Genomic DNA, 14,284 nt, shown 5'->3' with positions numbered 1-14,284 from the left:
AGGGCAGAGGAGCCGTCCTGGGGCTTGAATTAAAGGTAAATTGTGTGTCTGTGTTTTATTTGGTACCTTAGGAAATTCACTCGAATGACCGTTAGTTTGGCTGCCCACACTGGTTTGGGGGCAGCACGGGAGCACTCCAGGGAGACTTCATTCAGGAGCAGCACTGAGACAAGGTGTGATGGTTTATTTATTTTTTTCTTGTTTTAATCGCTACTTTATTGCACAATGATGGAATTAATTATAAATTTAAATTGTAGCTTGGTAATTGATCACCAGGCCATATGTTTTAATAAAAGCCAAGTGCTTTTTTTTTTAAAAGTGATCAGATAACAACTCAAAATGCAGAGATATGATGAGAACTATCTGGCCAACAGATTTAGCTTTCTCACTGAAAGAAACTTGAACTTTTCTGTGTTAGGAAAGGTAAATTTCAGTAGACAGCAATATAGAAAGATTTTGTCACATCAACTAGTTTCCATTTACTCAGCAACAGTTTATAGCTGTCTTAGTTGGGACAGATACATTTATGTAACTGGCTGTGCGTGATCCCTCTTTGCAAGCGGCTTGAGACCTGCAATGCACTTGGCAATCATCTCCTTTTTCTGTTGTGCAGAGATGCTCTGCACCACGTGCTTCTCCACCAGTTTCTCATGTGCTCTTGTCCCTCTTGATGCATCCTATTCTGCACAGAGGTACGGATTGTTGGGAGTCTCCCTGAGAACTCCCCCTCCCTGGGCCTTTCGAACATGGCGGTGGGCAAATTGCCAGTGGGTGGCTAGAACTCCCCCCGGCCTTTCAGATAAGGGGCCCCTATTGCAACATGGCAGGCTGGCAAGTTGCCAGTGGGTGGATAACAAGTTGTTTTGAAAACCTTCTAATTGGCCCTCCTGTCTTCTGGGCTCTTGAACAGTTCGTACCCCCTATGAATCTTATGCAGGGCGGATGTGCGTGCACCATAGGTGATGACCTGACCTTTACTATGATTGGCCCCGGGAGCTTCCTGGTTTAAGATAACTGACTCTCACTTTCTATATAAGCTAGCAGCAGTTGCAATAAAGTGCTTCATCTTTGTCACTGCTATCTGTGTGTGTGCATTTTAATCTCCGACGACGAACCTTGGCTTTTCACAGATAATCCGGGTGACTCTTTGCTTCCTTGTATCCTTCATGTAGCCATTCCTGGTAAGCAACTTCCAAGGCCATAGCAATATTATTTATCTGGACCTCAAAAAAAAGTGTGGCACTTCTGAACCAGCACCTGCTGTGACTTTTCCAACTAAATCATATCCTGGATGTGTTTGATGGAAGCCTGCTTCACCTCTTCTAGTTGGACAATTTTTTTGCTCATTGAGATTATCAATAAATTCTCTAATAGAGGAACCATATTTTTTTACATACAAAAGTAAACCCTACTATTGATATGGTAGAGAAGGTCTCTGGGATAACTACATAGATTTCTTTGGATAGAAACAAGATAAATCTAGTTCCACGCGTGTAGGGTGCTGTTAAACCAGTTTTAGGATAAAGAAATCGGAAGAATTCCTCAGGGATCAGCCCAAGAACAAACCTTTCCTCCATATTCAGGAAGAGGTGGTAGAGGGGCAAGATGTGGCTGCCCTGGGTGAAAGATCCCAATGGCTGCAATGACCCTGGCCCTAGGAAGCTGCATTCCTGAGCTAGGGGCTCACTCTGATGGCAGAGAAAGTACCACCTGTGAGAGCATGGTCAGCAAATATCCATGCAGCAGGCTTAGTGTCCCTGTGACCCTGAAGAGAGACTCTGTCTGCTCCGGTGTATTTGTTTTTAATAGGACTTTGTATTGTGGTAAAATACATGTCCCATCTAATTGACCATCTTGACCTCTCTGTGATGAGTGGAATAAACAGCCCAACCTCAGGACCTCCTCATCTTCCCAGACTGAAGCTCCATCCCACTAACGCTAATCCCTCCCTGACCCTAGCCCTAGTACTCACCACCCACTGCCTGTCCCCATGGCTCCTAGGGACCTCAGAGGCATGGAATCCCTGGCTGGTCTCACTTGGTGTAGTTTCTTCGTGGTTCTTCCATGTTATTGGTATGGGTCAGAATTTCCTCCCTTTTCACATGTATTTTCATACATGTACACATTTATAACTGATCTGCTTGCTGACTGAAGCTTTATATACACTGTCCTTCTTTGTCCCAAGTAACCATTGTGTCTCCTATTATGATAGTCACCCCTGTTCTCTGTGGGTTACAACTTACTGGATTTTTTTTTATTCCTTTGCTTTCAACCTGTTTGTATCTCTAGATCTAAAGTGAGTCTTGGGTTGGAGATGTGGCTCAGTGGTAGAGCACTTTCCCAGCACCCACTGGCCCTGGGTTTGAGCCCAGCACAGAAAATAAAGAAAAATAAATACATAAAAATAAAGGGAGCCTCTTGCAGAGAATCATATAATTGCATCATGGGGGGATATATTTTCTCCATTCTGCCAATCTTCATGTTTGGATTGGAGACTTTAATTCATTTACATTTAAACTAATTACTGATAAAGAGGGATTTATGTATGTCATTTTGCTATTTGTTTTTTATAAGGCTTCTAACTTTATTTCCCCCATTTCCTGCACTCATGACTTCTTTGAATTTAGTTGATTTTTTGCAGTGATATTCACTTCCTTTTGAATATAGTCCTTTTCCCCTCCTCTGTGATTACCCTGGGGATTGCATTTAATATCCTGAAGTTATAACACTTTAAATTGAATTTGTACCAGCTCAACTTCAATAGCATACAAAAACTCTGCTCCTTCAGAGCTCTGTCTTTATCTTCTTTCAGTTATTATTACAGAATTACATCTCTGTACATTGTATGTCTAAAGACACCATTAATTTTTTAATTTGTTAATCTCTTAAATCATGTAGAAAACAAAATGTGGATTTACAAACCAAGGCTACAGTCATAGTAACTCTTGGATTTTTTTTTCCTCAAGTGTGCTAGTTTTTAAAATCATGTGGAAAACAAGTTGGAGTGATACACTGTTACAATAATACCACATGGCAACTGCCCATGTATTTACCCCTCCTGAGGTCTTTATTTCTTCAAACAGCTTGGGTTGCTGTCTAGAGCCTTCCATTTGACCTCCTCCCCTGAGCATGTCTTCTAGGCAGATCTAATAGTAACAAGATTCCTCAGTTTTGTTTATTGGGAATGTCTTAAATTTGCCCATAATTTTGAAGGGCATTTTTTTCAGAATATAGGATTCCTGATTGACAGTATTATTTTTTTTCTTTCAGGACTTTGTCTATGTAGAGCTCACTACCTTCTGTCCTCCTGAGGTACTGATAAGAAATATGCTGAGGACCTTATTGAAGCTCCCTTGTGTGTGATGGGTCACTTCTCTCATGCTGCTTTTAAGAGTCTCTCTCTGTAGGTTTGTTCTATGAGATCTCAGCAAAGGTCTCTTTGAGTTCATCTTAGAGTTCACTGGGCTGCTTGGATGTTTATATTCATGTCTTCTAGCAGATTTGGGGAGTCTTCAGCCACTATTCTTCAGATAATCCCTCTGACCTTCTTTCTCTCTTTTTCCTGAATTCCTACAATACATGTGCTGGTCTGCTTGATGGTGTCCCTTGGAATCTCAAGGCTCTGTTCACTTTTCTCTAATAATCCCAATGATCCTATCTTGAGTTTTGCTGACCCTTTCCTGACTGCTGAAATCTGACTTTAATTCTCTCCAGTAAATTTTTAAATTTCAGTTATTTTCAGCTTCAGAATTTCTCTGGTTTCATTTAGGTTTTATATCTCTTAATTGATATTTCCATTTTGTTCATACTTCATTTTCTTAACTTTATCCACATCTTTTTAAATTTCTTCCCACATTTTTGAGACAATTGCTTTGAAGTCTGTGTCAAGCACTGTGCCATCTTGTCTTTCTCAGGAAAAGTTTCTTTTGGTTTGTCTTTTTTTTCCTTTAAATGAAAATATTATCTGTTTCTTTTGATACCTTGTGATTTTTTTGTTGAAAATTGTAAAATTGAGAAGAAAAAGTGGGCCCTAATCTCCATCATGTGGGATGAGGCCCCAACTTCCTTAATAAGACTCCTGTGGTGCAAGAATTAAAATCAAGAATCAATAAATGGGATGGAATCAAACTAAAAAGTTTCTTCTCAGCAAAAGAAACTATCTGTGAGGTGAATAGAGAGCCTACATTTTGAGAGCAAATCTTTACCCCTCACATATCAGACATCAGATCTAGGGTGTATAAAGAACTCAAAAAGCTAAGCATCAAAAAAAACAAATAACCCAATCAATAAATGGGCCAAGGACCTGACCAGACACTTCTCAGAAGATGATATACCATGAATAAACAAATATATGAAAAAATGTTCATCATCTCTGGCAATTAGAGAAATGCAAATCAAAACCACTCCTCTAAGATTTCATCTCACTCCAGTCAGAATGGCAGCTATCATAAAGACAAACAACAATAAGTGTTGGTGAGGATGTGGGGGAAAAGGTACCCTCATATGTTGCTGGTGAGACTGCAAATTGATGCAGCCAATATGGAAAGCAGTATGGAGATTTCTTGGAAAATTGGGAATGGAACCACCATTTGACCCAGCTATCCTTCTCCTCAGTCTATACCCAAAGGACTTAAAAACAGCATACTATAGGGACACAGCCACATCAATGTTTATAGCAGCACAATTCACAATAGCTAAACTGTGGAACTAACCTAGATGCCCTTCAATAGATGAATAGATAAAAAAATGTGGAGTATATACACAATGGAATATTACTCAGCAATAAAAGAGAATAAAATCATGACATTTGCAAGTAAACAGATGAATTTAGAGAAGATATTGCCAAGTGAAGTTAGCCAATCCCCCCCAAAACAAATGCCAAATGTTTTCTTTGATATAAGGAGGTGGATTCATAGTGGGACAGGGAGAGGGAACATGGGAGGAATCGACGAACTCTAGATAGGGCAGAGGGGTTGGAGGGAAGGAAGGGGGTTACTAATGATGGTGGAATGTGGTGATCATTACTATCCAAAGTACATGTATGAAGACATGAATTGGTGTGAATATACTGTGTATATAACCAGAGATATGAAAAATTGTGCTCTATATATGTAATAAGAATAGTAATGCATTCTGCTGTCTCATATAAATAAAAAAAAGAAAATTGTAAAATTGAATTAAAACCATAGTAATTCTGAAAATCATATCTCCCTTCTTCCCTAGGGTTTGTCTGTTTTCATTTTTCTGTTGTTATTGTTGTAGACTATCCCTGTGCTAAGAAGCAGCCTAAGGTATGAATTTAAGATCTTGTCAGGTCGATTTTAGATTATCAGTGGTTACACCTTGGGTATAAATGGTGACTTTCTAAGTTCCCTTGTTTATGTGGTTGCTTTTGAATGTCCTAGAATTTAAGTGGCACAGGGGCAAAACAGAAAAATGAAAGGGAGAGGGAAAGAAAGGCCCTAGATGTTTCTTGAACTAAGAGTGTTGTCTTGCAACAGTCAGAGAGGGATAAAGCAGTGGTTGCTCACTTTGCTTGCCCCTCAAAGATCAAAAGCAGCCGTTATCAAATCAGAATACATATATTTTCATATATTTGTTGATTGATCATAATTATAGAGAAAATGGTCCTTCTTGCCCACCCTGGCCCCCATTAGCTGTATGCAAGATATGCATGATTGTCTGCTCCAGAGGTGGGAGTTAGGGATGGATAGCTGCTCCCATGCTAGAAGCTGAAATTGACCAAAATTGACATAATAAACTTTCCTCAGAAAACTGGAATTCCAAAATAGTTACATCAGACAGATATTACCACTGTGAATGTTATTCAGTGAAGGGTCAAACTTCTGGTGCTTTCTATCTTCCATCTTCTTGGAACACGGTTTTAAAGTTGAAAGGATGACTAGAATTTAGGTGTATGGAAAAGAGAGGGGAAGAAACTCCAGTTAAGGGGAACCACTGCATCTTGGAGGTGGCCACAAACATGAGCATGAGAGAAAACTTTATCTAAATGCCTTATATGTAGCAAATTATCCAGTTCTGATAACAGCCCTGTGAAGTGGTGGCTCTTGCTGTGTACCAGAGACTAATAATTGGGTTGATGATGATGGTGGTAGCTCTGATTCTTTTATGGTGAAAATGTGGTGGTAGTGATGGTGTTAATTATGGTGACAATGGTAGTGATGGTGGTGATGGTGTTACTGTTATGGTTCTAATTGTGATGACTATTCATTAAGGAGATGATGATGATGACGATGATGGTGCTAATGATGGCAATGGTGATGGGGGCAGTAATGGTGGTATGATATTAATGGTGGTGGTGACAGTGGGTATGATGGGGATGGTAGAGACAGAGCAACAGGGGTTATTTGCTAACAGCAGTGGTGGTGAAGGCGGTGAAGGAGTGTATCATGGTTTCAGCTGCAGTTGGCATGAGCTAATGCTAGGTGGTGGTTAAAGCTCAATCTTCAGGATCCTTAACACTTGGACTTGAATCCCAGCTCCAACTCTTATTCTCAGTGTGCTCATTAGCATGGTAGTCATCTCAGTCTACCTCACTCAGTTTGGTGGGGTCACGGGTGACTGGAGAGTAAATGGAATAAGTCTCACAATGAGTCTAGCTCAGGAATGGCATGAATGCCTTCCCCAAAATCATGGGTTTATAAACACCAGCCCAGACACACAGCCCTATGGGCTCTAATGTCTCTAGAGTTCCATTTATTTCTGGCTCTGTTCAGCTTTAGTGACCTTACGATGACCCATCCATTTGCCCCCTAAATACACCTTGTTGGGCTTGGGGTGAACTCAGAGGTAAAGCACTTGCCTAGATTGTGCAAAACCCTGGGCTCAATCCCCAGCACTGAAATAAACAGGCAAATAAACTCTCTTCTGCCCAGCATAGGGGTATCTATCTGGCACTCTGATCCTCTTCTTCTGTGTGGCTTCTGGGGACACACTGCAGTTTGCCACAGGCTCTTACACTCTGGCCCCAAAGGCTATGAGGGTCAGACAGTTTCCACCCACTTTGCTTACCCTTACCCACTCTTTCCAAAGGCTCTTCATGCCCCTCCATGCCTTGCAGATTGACCTCTTAGATGCTGTTCTCGCCCAAAGACTGTCCTTCCCAAACCTGTGTCCTCAGGCCACATGGAGACAGGAAAGCCTACACAAGCCAGACATCCCTGTGCATCCCTCTCTCTATATCTAATTGATCCCAAAGTTCTTCCCACCCAGAATCCCACCTCTACACTGTTGCCACGGTGTCTCACAGAGCAGCTCTTGTCTGCCAAGGTGACCCTCTTGCTTTTGTCTCTGCCACCACTCACTTATCCACTGCAGACACATGCCCTAAGCCATGCTGGCTCAGAGCGTCCCTGTGCCCCATTCCATGCATAGAGTCAAACCCCATTGTTCTGTGTACTTTGATTTCATCAATTTTTGGTCAGGATGAGGAGATGGAAACCCAAATCCAGTGTGCCTGGTTTTAACACAACTCTGCCACTTACTTGCTATGTGAACTGGGGTTAATTAGTTAACTTCTCTGTCAGTTGCCTTATGTATCAAATGGGTCTCATGACAGCACCTACTTCCTAAGGTTTGGGGGAGTACGTGTGATACACACAGATCCTTTTAAGGTATAACTTCCCTGGTGCTCCCTAGACACGGTCTACAGTTCTAACAGTTCACAGCATGCTCACCTCCATGTTGTGTCTGGCTGCTGCAGACTGACCCTCTTGATGGGGGTGGGAGGGTTTTCCTGGGCTTCCTATTATCCAGGCTGTGCAGGCCAGCTGCTCTGCTGGGGCCCAGACAAAAGGACTAGAGCACTGTGATGAAGACAGGCGCTGGACTGGCCCACCTGAGGATCCAGGACCAGCCCTCTTCAGGGGTGGAGGGAGCACCTGTAGCATGCTACACCATAGCCAGCCAACTGTATACCAAGCAGCATCAGAGTTTCCATGGCAGTGATGGCCATGTGCAGCCTTGGCCCCCTGAGTCACTCCGACGTTCCAGTGAGTCATGGCCTCTCCATAGCTCCAGAGGCAGGACTCCAGGTCAGCAGCCTGAAGGTACCCTCCCTACTTCTCTGGCTCCTGGATTTCCTCCCAATGCCACATCCAGGTGACCTTGGACCCTGGCAGTGCCATATGAGACTTAGAACACCTGTGTCTGCCCAGGAAATGTCAGGCAGTGGGATCCGCCCTCTCCCTGTGGATGAGGCCTGAGAAGCAGCCACCAGGTGACCAAAGGTCCTGAAGCTACAACTGCACAGCCCACATCACAAATCCTGCCCAAACTGAAGAGTCCCTAAGGTCCCCCACCCAGGCCCTCTGCCTGCCCCTCACAGCCCAGCCCCACCACCTGGAGGTAGGAGGACAGCTCAGAGCCTGGGAACACACTGTGGAGCCAACCCATGTCCCCATCCTGGCCACACACCTGCTTCATGTGTGCTCGATGCCTGTCTTCTCATCTGCAAATTGGAGGGAACAGCAACCCCTATGAGGCCAGGGAGCCTTGAGAAGCATGGAGTAACGTGTGGAGTGTGGATGGCTCAGGCCCCGGACATGTGTGCTGTCCTTGCTGTGGTTATTTCCCAGATGCCAAGAGCTGCCCACGTGGGCTCTCCCCGTCTTCACTTCTCCCACCTCCTGCTCTGGCTCTTCCCTCCTCACCACCTCTCCCTCTCTCTTCCCACTGTCCCTGCTGGACTTGGCCCTACAGAGTCCCTCCTCTCTCCCCACCCCATCTTGCCCCTTCCTCTGCCCTCTTGTCCTCCACTGTCCTTCTCAATCTATGTCCTGGGATCATCCCCTCCTGGATGTTGTCCAGTCACCTTCTACCAAACGGTTGTGATTTTCTCCTGTTCCAAACCTGTTCCTTCATGTCCCCCTAACCCCTGGTCACTTAACTATACACTGGTATCCCTCTGGTGCCCCAGCCCCACAAGCTGTCATGGGTGGGCTGTTCCAAACCCATCCCTACCCCCGGCCCCCCACCTGTCCAGCCTTCCATCCCAGCTGCCCTCTCTAAGGCTCCAGCCACGTCCCCTCTGTCCTGCCCTCCATTTTCTCATCCTGATTGCAGGGCACCTCTCACCAGGCCACTGTCCTGCTCTGCTACAGGGGCTCTTCCCCACAGGGAGGGCTCCTCTCTTCCACCAGTAGGAGCCCATACTCCTGGGTCTCCATGGAAGCTCTGAAGCTCTCTGAGACCCGAGACCCACTTCACTCCATCTTTGGACCTTTTTCTGCATGCTTTGTTGTCACCATTGTTTGTGTTTCTCACCACTGAAAACAAAGAATCAACACGAACAGGAAAACACACAAAAGCTTTCCCCTTAAGGGCACCCTGTGAACTTATATATGGGGTTACACTCCTGCAACCACCCACCCAGTAACCATTGTTCTGATGTCTATTGCCAGCTCTCCATCCTTACTATTCTAGAAACTTCCATAAGTAGGATCAGTCGGGGGATGCTGCTCTGAAGTTGGCCTGGACTCTGTGCATGCCTGTGCGCCATGGTCCTGTCCTCTCTGCTCTGTGCTGCTGCATGATGTGCTGTTGATGAGTGTGTCACACTGATTCCATCTTTCTTCTGTTGATGGACAGACTGGGAATGGACACACACAAGTCCCTGGGGATGCTGACTTTCATGCCCCCCTGGCCGTATGGCTGGGAAAGCAAGTGCTGGGCCATAGGGAGACTGATGTGGAGTGTGAGAGTCAGCTTTCCATTGCTGTAACACCATGCCTGAGACCTAGGAAGAGGCTTATTTTGTCTAACAGTTCTAAAGGTTGCCATCCAGGCCTGCTTTGGGGCCTATGGTGAGGCAGCACACCATGGAGGAGCACTTGGCAGAGCCATCTTCACAACTCATGTCTGGGATACAAGAGAGAAACAAGGAAAAGGCCAGGGTCCCTTCAAGGATTCACTGAAGTGACCTGAAACCTCCTACTAGACCCCACCTCCTACGTTCCACCACCTCCCAGTAGCACTCTCTAGGAACTAGCCTTTAACACGTGGGCCTGTGGGGCACTCTGTCCTCCAGGCAGTCCTGCTGGGATTCACTCCTCATGCTGCATGAGACACACCTACAATTATTCATGTTTCTCTGAAACCCAGATCTGACCAGCACCCTGGCTGCTGAGGCAGGCCCAGAGGCTGCCGTGTTGCCTTGCCTTCATCCTGGGGGGAAAGCATGAGGGTTGTCTCTTCAGGGGTCAGTTAGACCAAACTGACAGGGCAGAGGCATCTGGGACCTGGCTCAGGCCTCTGACTTCTCCTGCTTCACTTGCCATTCCTAGGGCTGCCCTGGTGGCTGATGACCTGCTGTCTCAGCAGAGCTTGCCGTGTGTACTGGAATTGGGGTTATCCCCCCGACTCTGGGCGATGGCATGGCTTCCCTCCCTCAGCCACATCACCCCTCTCCCCCAGCCAAGGCTACAGGATGACTCCAAGCCTGGGAAACAGCAGAAAAGGGCACAGAGAAGGATTCATAGCAGATGGGGTGCTGTTGGGGCTGTTTGTGGGGGGGACTCATGACCCCATGTATGTTATGCAAATCCACATGGGCCATCATAGCACTGTAGGTGTTTTTGGAGGGCGTGCCGGGGGACACCAAAAATATCCATCAAGAAAGATGGCATTCCCGTCATAGAGAGCACCCTGGTCCAAGAGCCCCAGAGAAGGGACCCTCCAGCCCCATCCTGGTCAAGATGCTCCCCTTGAGCAGGTATCACCCTGGACAATGAGGAGGAAGCTCTTGGCCTGGAAGGGCCCCCAGGAGTACCCTCCTGTGACTTCCACCAGGGGACACCTTCTGTCCAAGACTTTGAAGCTTTGAGTGGTGGAATAAGAGTGGGGGGGGTATGTGGAGATCAGCCTTGTATCTGTCCCGGGCCTTTGTCAGAGCCACTGACCAGCAGCGAGCATGCCCTGGCTTCCTACTTCATCCGTCTCTGTGTGTGAGCACTTGAGGCTGCAGCTGCAGAACCACAGTCATTACCAACATGGCCACTGAACACGTCTTGGCTTTGGTGGCTTTTCATCCCGGTGGCCTTTCCAGCAACATGAGTCTGCTCCTGGGGTCTGTGAGCAGGAGCACAGCTGTGGGAGGCTTTCCCGGGCCTGCCACGAAGGAGGGCAGGGGTGCTTCTATCGTGTCTTCCATGAGGCCACTGGAAGCCATGCTCCTGCTGGGCACTGGCCCCATCAGCCGACTGCCATCTTGACACTGGAATTCTGGGGTGGACACTAGGGTCTGGCCTTATATGTCAGTCTGAGGGTGCTGCTTGTCTGCCACAGGCTGTCCTGTGGCACAGGGATCATTGTCATCGCCATAACCGCTGTCCACCAGCAGAGGGCAGGGTGGCACTAGCTCTGCTCCCAATGATTCTGAGGACCTGGCTAAATTAACAGACAAAACACACACACACCACGTGCACACGCACCTGCTACATATCACACGACACACACCACCCAACACATACTCGACACACAGTACTACAACTCACACGCCACAAAACATACCATCCTATACTATGCTGTACCAAAAACACGACATGCACAGCACCCAATTATCCACACAAGCACAGCACACACGACAAGCACACTTCACACACACACACACTTCACACATACACACTACACTACACACCCACACTGTGAACCCTATTAAGCTTTTTTGTGGGTCATTATATGGTTATTGTTTGAAACGCTCTCTGCACATGTGTCCTTGTGTCCTATGTCACAGATCACGGTTCCTGTGTTGTGTGGGGTAGCCATGGGGCAACTTGGGACCTGGAGGAAGGGTTTGCACTCCCCTAGGGCTCACCCTTCTGGGCCATGCTGAGCCCCTCCCTCCCTAGCCACCCCTGATAATACACTGAGGGATCAGGGCCCCACTGAGGGATCACACCTGGGCACCCACAGGACAGCCACACCACATAACTCAGCATCCTCATGCCCTCCATGTGGGCTCCCCTCCACCCCTAACCCACTTGGCCTTTCTTTCTGCTGGCCAAGATGCCAGGGCCTTCCTGCTCAAGGACTTTGCCCCTAGTCTTTCACATTTCTCCAGGAGACTGGCTGCTGCCTCCTGGAATGCAGAACTGGGGAGGAGGCTATTAACCATGGAGTGGGCCTCCAGGGTAGGGCTCGGAGGCCTCCTCTCTGAACTCTCCCTCTAGCCCTGACTGTGCCCATTGACCTGCACTGAAGTCCAGGAGCAGCTTGGGGTAGTCTGGGCAGGTGGAGGCTCCATGCTCTTAGGAGGACTTGCTGTGGGGGCCTGGCATAGAGGGGGAAAAGGGAAGAAAGTTGGGGAGTCCCTGAAGGGACTGAGATCCTGGAAGCTGGGATACCATAGGCCCAGGCTGCTCATGGCCACCAGGTATGCAGGGTACATGCACAGTGCCTCAGTGAGGGGCTTAGGGTCAGATGGCTGGGGACTATTGGAAGTCCCAGAAGGGTAGCAGGTACGGGGTATGAGGTGGGGCCCAAGAATCTAGAGTCTTTGTAACTGGATTCGGGCATTCTCCAGTGTCAGAAATGAGAGAAGACAATATAAAATGGAAAAAATGAATTAAATCACAATTTGGCCAAAATGGAGGAAGATGCTGATCTGCCTCCACCTGTCCCAAAGAATCAGTGCCATCTACAGGAAAGAAGCTGGGAGATGCAGATTTGTAGACCCTGGGGAGCCCTGATAGGTACTGCAGTCAGTTTCCTCCAGACTGGGCCAGGGCTTTGGCCTGGCCCAAGTTCCATCCTGGGCATGGGATGGTTGCATGCAGGGAGCTGGGACACTAACGGGATAAGGTAGTAGAGAAAAAAAGAAATTTGGAATTTCTATGAAATTTTCTGATTTTAACTGGGCCCCACCACCGTCCCCTGTCTTAGCCATTCTGCAGTCTTGAGGGATATGGGGCTCGCTGACATCTGGTCCTTTATTGCTGGGTTGGTGCAAAGATCTCCTCAAGGGCACCCAGAGCTTGAGTGAAAAGAGCCAACTTCTGTGCTTTTCTTTACAATTCCATTGCATTCCGTGTTCTTAAACAATGCTTGGTTTTGTATATTTTAAAGCTTCATAAATGAGCCAACTTGCAAAGTTGCCCACTGGCTCCACCTAGTGGAAGACTTGGGAACCCTGCTCCAAAGCATCCCAGATCTGTGAATAAAATTTTTCTGAAGACATTACTGATTGTTCGTCCACCAAGTGGTCTTGCAGGCTTGTCCCATCCTTTGGTGCAATCTGACCCTTCATCAGAGGGGAAGTGACAGACTTTTAAGAGTCAGTATCAAAAGATCCTTTTTGAGACAAATTTGAGCAACAAAACAGGCTTAGAAAGAGTGATTCCCAGACTAAAGCTTTTACTGGGAGTCCTGAAACACCTGTGTGGGGTCTTCCAGGTGAAGCACCGGGAGGGCTTGCAGTGAAGGAGAAGACTTGGTCAGCATCTGCCCTCCCAGACTCCAGGTTCCCTGGCTGTAGTCACTATCCTATCAAGTTCCCTGGACCCCTATTCACCTTATGGGGCTCCACTTCTCTCAACGGATCTGGGGGCTATCCACTATGAAGGTCACCAGGGACGCCTGTGAGGACATGGGGCTCACAACGGGTGCTCACACCTACCTCCCCCATTCTCCATCCTCCCCAACCTGTATGGATGGAGAATTTTGCCATCTGAGCCCCCACACTCTCCTCATTCACCCTTGGGCTACCTGCACCTGAGTGTGGTCCCAAAACCCAGACACTTTCCCTAATGGTAGAGCTAAGAGCTCCCACGTGTCCTCTGCCTCATCCTCCCCCTTCAAAAGTGTAGCTCCTGCAGTTCTAGCTGGGAGTCCATTTGTGATGGGGGGCAGGCTCCCAGAGGCCCCAGCTGTAGCCTCAGCACAGTGACACAGTGACCATAGCTACAAACTCACACTCAGGGTGGTTGGGAAAAGATTCCATGTGCAATTAAATTCTTTATTGTGTTACAAAATGGCACACATTGCTGTGGAAACCTTGGAAGATCAGAACAGGAGGAGATCCCAGACCTACATGGAGGAGCACCCGAGGCCACAGCATCTGAGCCACGCTGCCGTCTCTTCTGGTCTATGAGCAGGGAGATGGAAGCTATTAGAAGCAAGGAAGCCTTGCTTTGCACATTTCACTGTTGAAGCTGACCTGCAAGGCACTTGGTAGAAGCCTCCACTCCACCTCCACCAGGGCTGGACATGGCCATTGCCTCCTCTCCATTTTCCAGGGCTGAGTGATGCCATTGTTTGCAGAGGGCCG

At 47.2% G+C, this 14,284-nt stretch overlaps 1 pseudogene; it reads right to left on the bottom strand.

Annotated features, from left to right (window-relative positions):
* Positions 1–524: 524 nt before the first annotated feature.
* LOC144256161 (ATP synthase peripheral stalk subunit b, mitochondrial pseudogene) lies at positions 525–1,668 on the bottom strand (annotated as a pseudogene).
* Positions 1,669–14,284: the final 12,616 nt, after the last annotated feature.

Source organism: Urocitellus parryii, chromosome 7, assembly GCF_045843805.1.
Source record: "Urocitellus parryii isolate mUroPar1 chromosome 7, mUroPar1.hap1, whole genome shotgun sequence".
Lineage (NCBI taxonomy): Eukaryota > Metazoa > Chordata > Mammalia > Rodentia > Sciuridae > Urocitellus > Urocitellus parryii.
Note: the sequence above shows the minus strand (reverse complement) of the source record. Positions and strands in the feature narration are given on the sequence as shown.